We start from the raw sequence: 13,492 nt of genomic DNA, 5'->3' as shown, positions 1-13,492 counted from the left end.
GTGAGACCTGTAAATGGCACTAATACCAGTTGCATAGTACATGTATTACTAATGCAGCAGCAGTCGAGGGTGCAGAGGCTGGCCCCCCGAGGGGAGCTGGTGGATTTGCAACATTTTTACCATATATTTTTCTTCGTTGGCAGTAGAAAAACAAAAGTATGCATGTATAGCTGGTTTGACAATAGAATAAATGAACGATATTCGTGTTTGAGACCGCTGTTTGATACCGCGAATATAGAGGATATAGCCTCATCACAAGTTGGGCAGTATCCCAGCGGTAAATCCGCCAGGATACCGCCCAATGCAAATAACGTTACTGCAATTCGAGTCCGGCGCTATTAGCGCCAGATCCCGAGTTGGCGGCAAGGCTGTTACTCCCCATTTTGTTAAGAGTCCATAGGACGCTATGGAGCAGTATTGTGCGCAATTACCGCAGTGCCATAGCACCGTGAATGGGCAGAATGGAGCCAGATCTACCTCCAGCTCAAAGCTGGAGGTAAATCCCGAACTTTTCGCCCTAACTCGGGATTGGGTGGAGCGGTAATACAGCGGTAATAGTATTACCGCTGCATTTTTACAGCTCCAGCCAACCCGTGATGAGGCTCTAGCCTTGAATACAAATGGTCAGGCCTATCAGTGTCATTTCAGATGATCAACTAATGAAGGAATCATGGAACAAGAATTGATATGTGCCTAAAAGAACCTACAGATGACGTGCATCAGGCGTGAGCAACATAATTAGTTGTGATAAAAGTTTGGGACTTTCAGTGGATATATTTGGCCTAAAAGGGACTGGAATTGGTAAAGAAGTCACAACTGTGAATGTGGCATTGGATCTGGAACAGTGTGAGATGGGCAATGAGTGCTATATGATTACTGTGCACGTCAACATCCTAATTTGACAGGTTTAAAAATGTGCTGAGGGGATGACTTCCTTATACCATTATTTATGTAATGGCAAAATTGAACTTCAAATGGTGTTGGACAGCATTTAGGAGGAGTAATGGACCTTTGCAGGATTTCAACAAATTACATGGGTACCAAATTGTGTAAGGTTGTCGTATCAGGAGACTCACACAATGGTAGCATGATTTTGGCTATAGACCTTTATTAAGGAAAATGGAAAATAGGTCCTTGCTATCCCTAAATTCTAAGAGGGGTCTGTTAAGATGTCCGCCAAAGTATAAACCACTGTCCTGTGTCAAAAACCTACTTCTATGCTTCACACTCTAAAACTAAAGAGTAACACAAAGTTCCTACTTTAAGGAGAGTTGCTCCTTCTCCTGCTTCTGGATTGTTGCTCAACTAAAATATTCCTTCAAATAAAAACACCAGGGGGAATTACTCCCTTGCACTGATTTGCGGGTTTCAAAAACAGTCTTTATTTATTTTTTATTTTGTATATAGTTGTACAAACTAACAGAAATTTTATATATAAACATACACATATAGACTAAAATAAATACACTTCCAGACATTATAAAACACAATCACAATTAATCACAGTTAGTAAGCAAAGGAAAATTCGACATACTTAAATATCACTTTAGCTTTCAATTAGTAAAACCAAAATCCATTATACAAATACAAATATGAGCTATACATCAATAATAGCCAAAGAAAGAGAGAAAGAGAGAAAGATATCAAGTTAGCTTCCCTGCATCGGACAAGGGCTACAGATCTACTATCAGTTTCACCTCTTCCTCGAAATTCCGCACGTATGTGTCTACACTCTTCCATACCTGCGTAATGGCGACAATAAGGCATTTGTTGTGATCAGACAGACATCTCAGCCAGAAAGTTTCACTGGTAATATATTCTAAATCAACCTCAAACTTGGAGGAATAACATTCATACACAGATCTCATCTTTGGACAGCTTGTCAGGACTTGTCTAGCTGATTCAATAATGTCACTGTCAAGGCAAAGTCTGCACGTCCTCATTTCAACCGGAATGCCCATCCATGCACCTTTAATTTCAAGAATGTCCAGACGGTTCAGCCTGATGTTTAGGAATATTCTACGTGTACTAGGTGAAGGCAGGAGCATTAGGTACATTTGAGGCTGTTTAAACTCAATAAACATCCTGGAGAAGGAACACAAAGATCTCATGGTAGCCACCTTTTCGTGGCTCATCACCCAGTCCCATCTGTCCAGACATTTCTTGAGAGACTTAAGCATGGCTCCTTCACCATACTCCTAAAAAGGTGTCCATCCTATTTTCTCAAACAATTGTACATTCATTTCCTGGAATGTATTCAGTACAGCAGATTTCCCACCCTGTAAGGCAACTTGAAGGATGAACAAAAGGGAATTGGGGCCAGCAAATTTGATCTTAATGTACAGCTTGGCTCTACATTAAGCTCTATTATATTCAATAAGGGCAGACAGGGAGATAAATCCCATCTCCAAGCGAACTGCCTGTATCGGTGTATAATTGGGAAGCCCCAATAATCTTCTCCAAATAAGGCCTTCAATAACATCAGCCCATGCAGACCAGTGAGACTAGGATGTCTCAAACGCATACAAAAATGCAGCAGTACGTTTCTGCTTATACATGTTGAGGATACCCAACAGGCTATAAGCAGCAGTGCGCTTAGAGAAAGACATCAGCTGACATGGTAGACAGTATTTTTACTCTTTTGTTATGTTGGAGTCTCTCATTCAATTTTGTTCTACCAGCAAAGACCTCATGGCCCAGATACTTGTACCAGGTAACCTTTTTTATGTCACCCAAAAAACACGAAATTACAGACCTTTTCAATATTTACGGCCTACCGCCATAAATTGGGTTTTACCCACATTTAATTTCAAGCCATTTATATCAGCAAACTTTCAGACAGCCTTGGCACTGAGGCATATGCCGATGTAGGTGTTATCAAATTTAATAAGATCATTGGCATAGCCAATCCACCCAATTCTGAGATTGCCGATCTTCGAGAAGGTATTATATTTGTCCTTAAAAATGCCCCCAAAATCGGCCATAAACAGGTTAAACAGTATGGGTGCCAAGGCACACCCCTGCCTGACACCCGTTCTGACAGAGATAGATTCTGACAGCAGACCCTAATTATTTAACCGGACCCTGGCCGTATTGTCCTCATACATAATCTTGCATTCGTAGAGGAGATGTTCTGGCATGCCCAAAAGTTCGAGTTTAGCCCATAACGTTTTTCGGTCCACCATATCGAACGTGGATGAGAAATCCACGAAGAGCATGTTTTTATACAATATTCTCTCCAGAAGTCCCATTAGACCCAGGGGTAATTACCTTGCCCTGGCGTGACCAACTGGACTACGATTTCAGGACCAAGCGAATACCTCCCTTCTCTTGGTCTGCTCCTGACACACAAAGCCAGGGGGACTGACTGCCTTCCCCTGACGTCTCGATACTTCCGCTTTGTTTCCAGGAGAAGGACTACCGTATCCTGGTATTACTTGATATTTAGTACTTTCACATTGACGCATGCTTTGCCTTAGCAACTTGCTGTCAACAATGTCCCAAATCTTCTTATCATCCCAGATGCTTCTCTTGTGACTAGTGGATTTATATCCGCCACTACGATGAGGAAGATTACCTCTCTGCTTTAATGTCTCTTTGTTAGCATCCCAGACCCTTTTTATATCACCAGTGGTCTCCTCTTCCCCACTGCCATTGTGGACAGGGTCCCAGATCCTTTCCCTGGTGGCCAGTGGACTTATTTCCAATCAACTCGTTTTTACTTTGGTCTCCTACCAGTTCCTGTGTTCTCGCATTACACTTATAACCTTTGCTGGCTTTAGGACGCAGTGCCGGTTCTTCCTGGGGTCTTGCTTCGTTCAGGAGCATTGTGCAGGCCTTCTTTTCTCTGCGGCTCCTACTTCATATTCTTCGTTCCCGCTCGCCGGGCCGGTGGTGTAGGCACCGTTGCAGGATCGTGCAGTCCACCTTCTCAAAGTCATGCCACCGCTTCTCAGCCTCCAGTCACGTTCCCCACCAGCTTCACACCACCAGGCAAAGGATTCTCCAGGCCTGCCTCTCGGCTCCAGCGGATGACTGCTTTTGGCTTCCCGCAGCTTTCTTCGCTCCCCTTTTGATTTTCTGTGGCTGGACTACCTCCTGTGCTATCTCTGTCAGTCCTTCATTGGTCTTTACTTTGTTTTGGTGAAAACTCCCCTGCTGAGCACTCAAATGTTTTTAATCGTTCCATGAGTCACTCTTCATGGCTCCTCGGGGCCACCTCTTCTCAGTACTTATATTGGCGTTAACCTTTGCTTTTCGGACAATCTTCTTCGTCTCAGTTGGTGAAACTGACCTAATATTACAATAGCACATGTTTGTGTCAGTCAGAGGGTGGGGGGTGAAAGGGTGCTAGAGGTTTCGGGCAGGTTTATGGGTTTGGTTGTTGTGCCGTCTATCACCCAGGTGGTTGTCCTTATTCCTAGTAGGGGAGTCCCTCCCCATGAGCTCCTCTCGCATAAAACCACTGTGAGAAACCCGAAGGTGTCTCACTTACTAGTCCCTGGGGATCTGTCATCCAGGTGGCCAGGACATGGCCATCGCTATTGGATCAGTTCCTGGGGGTGGACCAGTGAGGGAGGATCACCTAGATGGGGGTTCCTCGGGAGTGGAAGTGGGACACTGATATGTGAGATGCGGTATCCGCCTTCTTATAACACCTTTTCCCCATCCTACCCCATAGGATACTCTAACACTCTACCCCGTCCCTTTTCGGACACAAACACTTTTGCACACCATGTAAGACGACGGACAAACACCAAAGGCACCCAAAGTCAGGCAACTGACCAGAGTCGCACACACCTGACCACCCTTTCCCTTCCCCACATGGATAAAAAAGATGCAGCGCGAGAGCACTATACAAGCAAGGCAGACCGCACAACAAGAGAGCTAACTCAGCACAGCAGTTCAAGTGGACGAGAAAGACGGCGCGAACCGAGAGGGTGACAGGGAGAGAAACGACCTTGCCCTTTCTGAGCCAGGCCCATGAAACCTCTGCAGAAGGAATTGTAAGATCACGAACTATAGCCAGCGTGTGTTGCAGCAATGTCAACAGTACACAAGGCCCTCCTCCGCTGATAATCAAGCTGAGGGGAGACGCTTGCCACCATGGTACCGGCCTTGACTCCAGAGACAAGAGGGAGCCAAGCGGTTCATCACAGCCGGTGAGTCGAGGGGAGAGCCGATAAGAAACCGAACTCTGTTGAACGAAAGTAGCAAGAGGCTGAATATAGAAAGTACAAAGAACTGTTGATACATAAGGGAAAGCCAGCTATAGAAGAGTCAAGCACCATGTGGGTGCTCACTCAGGAAGCTCTAAGTGATTACCCTGCTGTTAAACTTCTGTTACCAGAAGGCCTTGGGAGAAAGGCGAGAAGGGGGTCAAAGTGGTCATGCAGGGGTCTAGTAAAATCCTCTGTACAGTCGAAAGCCTTTGACTGACAGATGATTGTGAAGCTAAGGGAAACGAATCCTGCATCATAAAGTTGGCAAGAGTGAACCCGATGGAGGGATGCCGATAAAGAAGGGTTGAAGCCAAAAGTCCTGATTAACAGTGTGTTGACAAGAGTGAACCCGGCAGAGGAATGTCCACAGTGAACTGTTTAAAAAGACATTAAGATTCGTGAAATAGATGTCACAGATGAGATTGTGTTGGAAGCCATAGTGAACCCGGCGGAGGGAGGTTAAGAATCGAAAAGGGTCTGAGCCCGGAAGAGAGGAACCCAGGGGTGAAGAGTTATCACCCAAACACAAGCAGAGAAGAACTTTGGACTTTTTGTTAATCTTTTTGTTTAATCTTTTGGAGCCCATAAGACCCTCGGAAGCGAGAAGTTTGAATACCGAAGGGCCTGATATTGCTAAGAACTTTTTGTGGATCTGAGCCCGAGAGAGGGGATCCGGGGGTGAAAAGACATCACCCAACGTGCAAGCAGAAAGGAACTTTTGTTTATTATTTTGTTGAAGACATCAGGTCCTCGAAGGCAAGAGACCTTTTGTCGAAAAGAAACATACCCACCGAAGGCCCTGATAAACTGAGAGCGGAACTATTAGCTTGTGCTGGGGAAGCTAAAGCACGCTCTGTGCTCAGGAGTCTCACCTTGTTCCGTGCTCAAAACTTGGGGAAGGGAGACCCGACTACTGAATCCTGACTTATTATTTGTAAACACTTCTTCTTTACCTGTGAACCACATCCCACACTCTTTGTTTGTATTTAGCGTAAGGATTGGCAATATGCTTTTCTTAGTATAGGCCCTTTTATTTGACAAGACGCCACTAGGACTGCATTATTATTATTTGATGGTCGTAGCTTGCTCCCATCTTAGATTTAGGCTTAGATTAGGTGTTTTTCCAACCCACATATACAGTTTAATAAACACCCTTGAACTGTGATCACTTGTGGCTGTCTTTACTGTTGCCACCATGAGTTATTACACCACCCCTACGGGGACTGTAGGGTAGCGGCTTCACCTCCCTGGCCTCATAAGAAGGGGCTCCCCCCCGGGGAGAAGTGACAACACCTAGTGAATCGTCACAATTGGCACTGGCCATTCTCAAGTGAAACTGGAATGAAACCGCGAGTCACCTTCTGAACATTGATACTGGTGAAAATAAATATGCTATCCTATGACCTTAGGGATATATGTAGCATTCACCAGTATTATAATACAGCTTTATAGTCTCCATGAGGTCTCAGTCCGGTATGGCCCAGGTGGAAAATGACAGCTACTGTAAGGTCCCTGAGTTGTGAAGAAGGGAGATGTACTCTCATCACTGTCTCTTTAGCCTGCAAATAAATGATCTTGAGAAAGAATTGCTGTAAACAGCAATGGATGGTCATAGGATCGGGGATACACACACACCTATAGCTTTACACAAATTGGTGTCAAAATGTGTGGTGCACAAGGCAAAAAGAAACATACTCATATTATTGACAAATCAGCAGTGAAGTGGGTAGGCTAAAGGGAAGGCCGAAAGAGATCTGTACAGGTAAAAGGAAGAACGAGAGGTACTAGAGTTCGATTACCTGGGCCTTGGATTTGTTCCAGGTGGTACTTGGTGCAGACATGGGGCAAATATGTTAATGTGTGCTATGCAATCAAGCAAAGAAATACTTATTGATTCCATTTAATTTGTACTGGCTATTTGTTTTATACACAGCACTTCGGCGTATAGCGCTCTATAAATAAAATGTCAATTTAATTAAATTCTCCTTTATAGGACATGGAAGGGTATCAAACAATTTATAGAGCAAACACTGTGGGTATAGAAACCTAGTGTTGTGGGATTTGGGGATTGGAGACCAGAGCTATATCCAAGAAGAAATATAATTTGTGACATTTCTGGTTACCTTTCTATGTGATTGACTCATGAGCTGGTTCATACGTAAATGGGGATTCTGTATTTGAATGATACTTTAGTTAATTGCCCACTATAAAAAAAATATCTAAAAAATATATTTTGTTAAAGTCCCTATGTAAAGTATTGAGCAAATGAAGCTCAAACTTTAAAATGGGAAGCACTAGGAGGCATCCATTTTGTGAAATGGATGCCGCCTGTGCTTGCCTTTGCAGCACTAATGAAACAAAAGCCAGCCAACTGTAGTAAACAAAAGCTACCACTACGTGGCTTTTGCTTCATTGGTGCCAGAGAACGTAGACCAGAGACTGCAGGCAGGAAAGCTGCAGCTGCATCTCGGTAAGTGCTAATTTCTTTTTTTTAAATAAGCACTAGCTGCGTTTTTTTGCTACGTTTTCCGGGCTGGAGGAGCCTGGAAAACTTAGAAATAAAACCGCAGCTTTTAAAACATTGTATCTATGTATGCGGTAGCTTCAGCTTGGAGCCCTCTGGGATCCAAGCTGAAGCTACCGCAAACATAAATACAACGTTGTTGTATTTTAAAACGCTGCAGGTTTCTTTCTAAGTTTCTCGTGCTCCTCTGAGCCGGAGGAGCCTGAGAAACTTAGAAAGAAAAAACGCTGTGTTTTTTAAACACAACAGTGTTGTGTTTCTGCCTGCCGTGGAGCCCCTTAGACCCAAAGTGAAAGCCAAGGCAGACAGAAACACAACGCGGTTGTGTTTCCATGCCGCAGCGTTTCTGCCTGCAGCAGCTTTCACTTTGTGGCTCTCGGGCTTCCCCGGGGAGGCCGCAAGCCCCAAAGTGAAAGCCGCTGCAGGCAGAAACACAAAGGGGGTGTTTTCAAATGCTGCAGTGTTTCTGCCTGCAGCAGCTTTCACTTTGGGGCTCTCGAGCTCCCCGAGAGCCCCAAAGTGAAAGCTGCTGCAGGCTGAAACACAACGCTGGTGTTTTGAAATGCTGCAGTGTTTCTGCCTGCAGCGGCTTTCACTTTGGGGCTCTCGGGCTCCCCGGGGAGGCCGCGAGCCCCAAAGTGAAAGCCGCTGCAGGCAGAAACACAATGCAGGTGTTTTGAAATGCTGCAGTGCTTCTCACTGCGGCAGCTTTCGCGTGGAGTCTCCTGGCCTCCCCCCAACCCTGAGGGAGTCCAGGAGACTCCAAGCAAAAGCTGCCGCAGTGAGAAATACGTTTTTTTATTTGTAAATGCCGCAGTATTTACAAATCCAAAAACGTTGTTATTCTTAATGCGGCACCTTTCGCTTGGAGTCTCCTAGACTCTCAGGGTTGGGGGAGCCCAAGAGACTCCACGCGAAAGCTGCCACTGTCAGAAAAACAACATTGTTGTATTTATGATTTCCATGGTTTTCCCAACCACGGCAATCACAAATACAACAATGTTCTATTTTGAATTGACGCGCCTCGGCTTTTTGCCTTCATTTTACGTTTTCTGTGCTTCCTTGGGCTTGGAAAGCACAGAAAATGTAAAATGAAAGTGAAGGCAGCCTCCTCAGCTCTGCTCTGGCTGCAGTAAGCAAAAGCTCCCAGAAGGGGGCTTTTGCTGCTTGTTTAGTGCCACAAGGGCAGAGCTGAGGAGGCTGCCTGAAATCATAAAATGGATGCTTCCATGTAAACACTTTGAGCCTCGTTTGCTCAAAGTGTTTACATAGGAACTTCCATCAAAAAAATGTCTAAACTATGTTTTAGACTATTGCCAATCATTTTAGCAATTAATATTTCTGAGCGCACCATTCCATTAACACAGCAGCTCATTGAAGACATTATCCCTCATCCACCCCACTGGTGGACCCAATGGGGAATTCTCGCGCAATTACTGTGCAGTAATAGCACTGATAATTCGTATTTTCTCTGCGTGTTTTCCTCCAGCTCTGTGCAGGGGGTAAACACACCAGACTCGTGATAGGGCCAGCCCTGAAATGCGGCGGTAACACTGTTACCGCTGCATTTAAGGGTTAACGCCCAACTCGTGATCAGGCCCTAGGTCTTAAACACGTACTGGCATGGTACTATGATCAGCACCGTACAGTCACCAGTGCCATTAGCAGGGCAAAAGTGTAGCCGACACAGGATAAAAACAGGACAATCACTAGCCAGCACCAACAGCACCACAGGGCAAGGCCAGCGAAAAACAACTGCCAAAGCGAAATGCCTTTGCTGGTTGCAAACCTATACATGAAGATTTTGATGCACGTTTGACAGGCAAGTTCATCAGTTCAGTAATGATTTTGTCTGCATTTTTTCAATCACTTTTCTAGAGGAAAGAACAACATTTGCTCTATTTTCGGTTGCTATATGGTCAAAATGTTCCACTTGCCACCGTTAGAATCAGAGGAAAAGGCTAACGAGGATAATGGGCCTCATTACATGTTTTCCAGTATCCCACCAGTATTTTTGGCACGATATAAGCAAACTGTAATACCGTTTCTGCCACTTGATCTGCCGGAATTACCGGCAGATTTTAAGTGGTGGAAACAACGGTAAATCCTCCTTCCATGGAGTCCAATAGGACTCCATGGGGGGATTTGCTGGTATTACCAGCACCGGTTTTACTGGGCCAGTAATACAGGCAGTTTTTTGCCAGTAGGGTGGCGGATATACCTCCAGCTCAGAGCTAAAGGTAAATGCACCACCCTACCAGCAAACTTGGGAGTGTGCAGATGCGGTAACGTGCCAATACATGGTAATACCGGCACATTATTACCACTCCAGCACACTCATAATGAGGCACAATGTGTTTGAAAAAGTAGTTAAGCATTTGGGCTCTTATTTTAAAACACAACTACAAAGTCATGCCATGTTATTTTATGTTTTAATGACTGCTATTTGTAAATTGCACATCTGCCACGTGTAGTGCACACATCAAAGATGCAGTGGGAGTTGCAGTGTCAGCACCAAATACGGTGACACTGGCAGCAGTGGGCCTTGAGCTATCGGGCCATCATGGCACAGGCATGCTAGAAAATAGTTGGGCTCTGGCAGTTACTAATATTTTTTCTACAAATTAAGCATGGTGTATTCTTGGTTGGTATATCCTCCCCGCCCCTTCTTTCAGTGACCATGGGTCTATGATTTTGAAGTCAGGCGGAAGTGTCTAATCGTGGATGCAGGTCTGTGGTGCAGCATTCAGTTTCTGCTGAGGCTCGCCCACAAACCAAGTCAACATGTGTATTCAGTCTACGAGCTGGGTGGGAATATGTGTGAGGTAACATGAAGTGCATAGCTCCCTTCTGCTTTCTCCATGGTGCATTGGGTGTGTGTATGTGAGGCGAATTCAGATTCTTCTATATAGGGTGGGTCGTACTCACCAGCAGGGGCTCCCTTTGGCCAAGGGAACAGATGCTTGGGGATTAAGGGACGGTTGTCCTCATTTGGACCACGATTGTCTGGACCACCAAGAGCCCCCTTCCTTCCTCCATTCTTGTATATAATCGAAAATTGAAGGCAGCATGGTATGGACTGCTGATATCATCATGCACATGGGTTTTAAAAATGTGCAAAGACCAAGGTATACTCCTTGTATCACCTCGAGGTAGCTCTTCACTAAGCCTCTGGTGGCCCACCGAAAGTGACTTTGTCACAAGTGTCTCATGCTATGTTCAATATTTTGCATTGGAAATTATGACAGGACATGAACTCTTGGAATAACCAGTTTGTTGGTATGCAACAAGACCACTAAAGTCCATTGAAGGTTAGATAGCTCTGCAAGTTAAGTGCTCCCCTGAGACCTGTTGAAACAGTCACATGTTTGAATACCAGCAGGGCCAACTCTCGGTTTATCTTTTATCTTTCTGCCATAGATACACTGGGTACCATTACATTGGGAAATAATTACGCCCACTACGACAGCACTTAGAAGCAGGAGGAATCTGGCATGTAGTGCTATATAAAAATTATATTGCCATATTACGTGCCATGTGATAGTGTCTGGTTTCAGGGTACATGTATGTTATCTCTGCCCACTGGTAAATTCAGCCAGCCACCAAAGCCACCCATGCAAGGGCAAGACATAGTGAGTAAAAATATAGCAGTCTGAAGTCTAATGCATTCATTGTGCCAATGGGGATAAAAGACGAGTGGTTTGGTGAAAGGATGATGACTTTCAGACTGTCAGAGCAATCCTCCCCCGTTTCACACCTCAAAACAGACACCTTATGAGCCACAGCCATGGATTTTCAGGGGTCACGCTAGAATGGGTCCTGGAAGACTTGGATCATCGGATTATCTTTCCAGTTGCTTTTGTTTTGTCATCTGCATTATTTGTCAGAGCCCTACAGTTCCTGCAGCACTCAATGTATATATAGCAACGGATGGCAAATAACGATAACCTTTCATAATCTGGGTGCTTTCTCATTGTGCTCTTCCTGCAACCATATTGTATTACAAATATTGACATGGGGCATACACAATGGAAAATAAACAACACCCAATTCATGCTATCTTCCACTATAATCCACATATTATGCTAAATTAATAGGACATCTGAGAACATGGTGACATCCAGAGGGTCCAAATATATATAGATCTATTGCTCATTTAGAGACTCTGGTAGGAACTAGAGTTCAGAATAAGCTGTGCAGAGCAGAGCGGAAATATTTATTTATTTATATACAGGAGGAACAATGCTCTTTTGATCATAAAAGAACGTACAATGGATAATAAATCAGTGAGCTTCTTACTATGGGGTGAGTTTGAGGGACATTCTGACCAGGTTGTGGAGGGGAGTAAATGGAACAATCACCGGGGACAATACATAAGTGGACATACATAGATTAAGGACAACCAACATTGGAAATGGACATTTTAAAGTGCAGGTAGGCGGTACAGCCAGCTGTGCTCGGGACCTGACCATGATGGGTGGAAGTGCTAGAATAGAGGTAGAGGAAGTGAGCGACAGAGGCAGGTTAGAGGCGAGGAGAAAATCTTGCCTAGCAGGCAGATAAGTAGGTTAATAGGCTTACTCAGAGGTAAGGAGGTAGGCTTTTAGTTTGGTTTTTTACAAATCCACGTGGACTGTTTCTCGGATGTCCAGGGTAAGAGAATTCCATGCAGAATAGCACATCATCCACCTATAGCAATATGCAGTGTCTAATCCCCCCGTCCCCCAGTGACAGGCACATTTCCTCGTGCCTGTGACAGAATACCCTCCCCAGAGGCTTGATGACCAAAGCAAATATTAGCAGAGTGGGCATCCCTGCCATGTCCCCCTACGCACACACCATGACGTAGAGATCACCCCATTCACCTGCACCCTGGACGTTGAACCTTCATACAGCAATTTTACCCACTCAATAATAGCCTCCAGACCCCTCCTCTCTAGAACCATCCACTGAAAATCCCAAGAGACTGAGTCAAATGCCTTGTACGAGTCCAAGCTGATCACCACCAACCTCTCCTTGGTCTATGTATATTTTCCCAGAACCCGGAGTAAACGCCAGAGGTTATCCATAGTAGCCCTCCACAGGATAAACCCAGTCTGGTCAGGATGGACCAAGGTCTGCATAAACGGGGTCAAGCGGCTTGCCAGCACTTTGCACAGAAACTTGACGTCCATGTTTAACATGGATAGGGGTCGATAAGACTCGCATTCCGTCGGGTCCCTCCCATCCTTGGGCAAGGTGATTGCCAGGGCCTCTAGCATGGACGTTGGGGGCCCCCCTCTCGACTATGCCTCCAGTAACACTTCCAGTAACTTAGGTGCCAGTATATTCGCATATTCACAGTATACTTCAACTGATATCCCATACATCCCTGGGGTCTTACCCCAGGAAAGACCGCCAATTGCACCGATTACCTCCTGTACATCCACCTCCTCTCCCAGCTGTTCCTTTTGCTGGTACTCCAGAGTTACTAGCGCAGCCTCAGCTATCCACTGAGTTGCCTGTTCATCGCTGTGCCCTTCCTTTTCCTGGTATAATTCAGCATAGAAGTCCCGAAATGCAGCGCATATCCCATCATTATTTGTGACAACTGACCCATCTGGGCCGCGGACCCCCTCGCATCACCTTGTCTCCCCTTCTTTCCTCACTAACCAAGCCAATAATCTACCTGCCTTGTCTCCTTCAGCATGCTGACGAGAGATATACCCGGTGTAGGAATGGGCGCTGAAACGTTCCCTTGCTTCAT

The 13,492-nt window shown here is 45.2% G+C and overlaps 1 protein-coding gene across 1 annotated transcript in view; it reads left to right on the top strand.

Moving 5' to 3' along the window:
- The window catches only part of ZBTB45 (zinc finger and BTB domain containing 45), a 295,414-nt gene that overhangs the window by 117,416 nt on the left and 164,506 nt on the right, over positions 1-13,492 (top strand). The window lies entirely within an intron of this gene.

Source organism: Ambystoma mexicanum, chromosome 1q (genome assembly GCF_040938575.1).
Source record: "Ambystoma mexicanum isolate Mex_15411 chromosome 1q, UKY_AmexF1_1, whole genome shotgun sequence".
Classification (NCBI taxonomy): domain Eukaryota; kingdom Metazoa; phylum Chordata; class Amphibia; order Caudata; family Ambystomatidae; genus Ambystoma; species Ambystoma mexicanum.
This window is presented reverse-complemented; position numbering and strand designations above follow the sequence as displayed.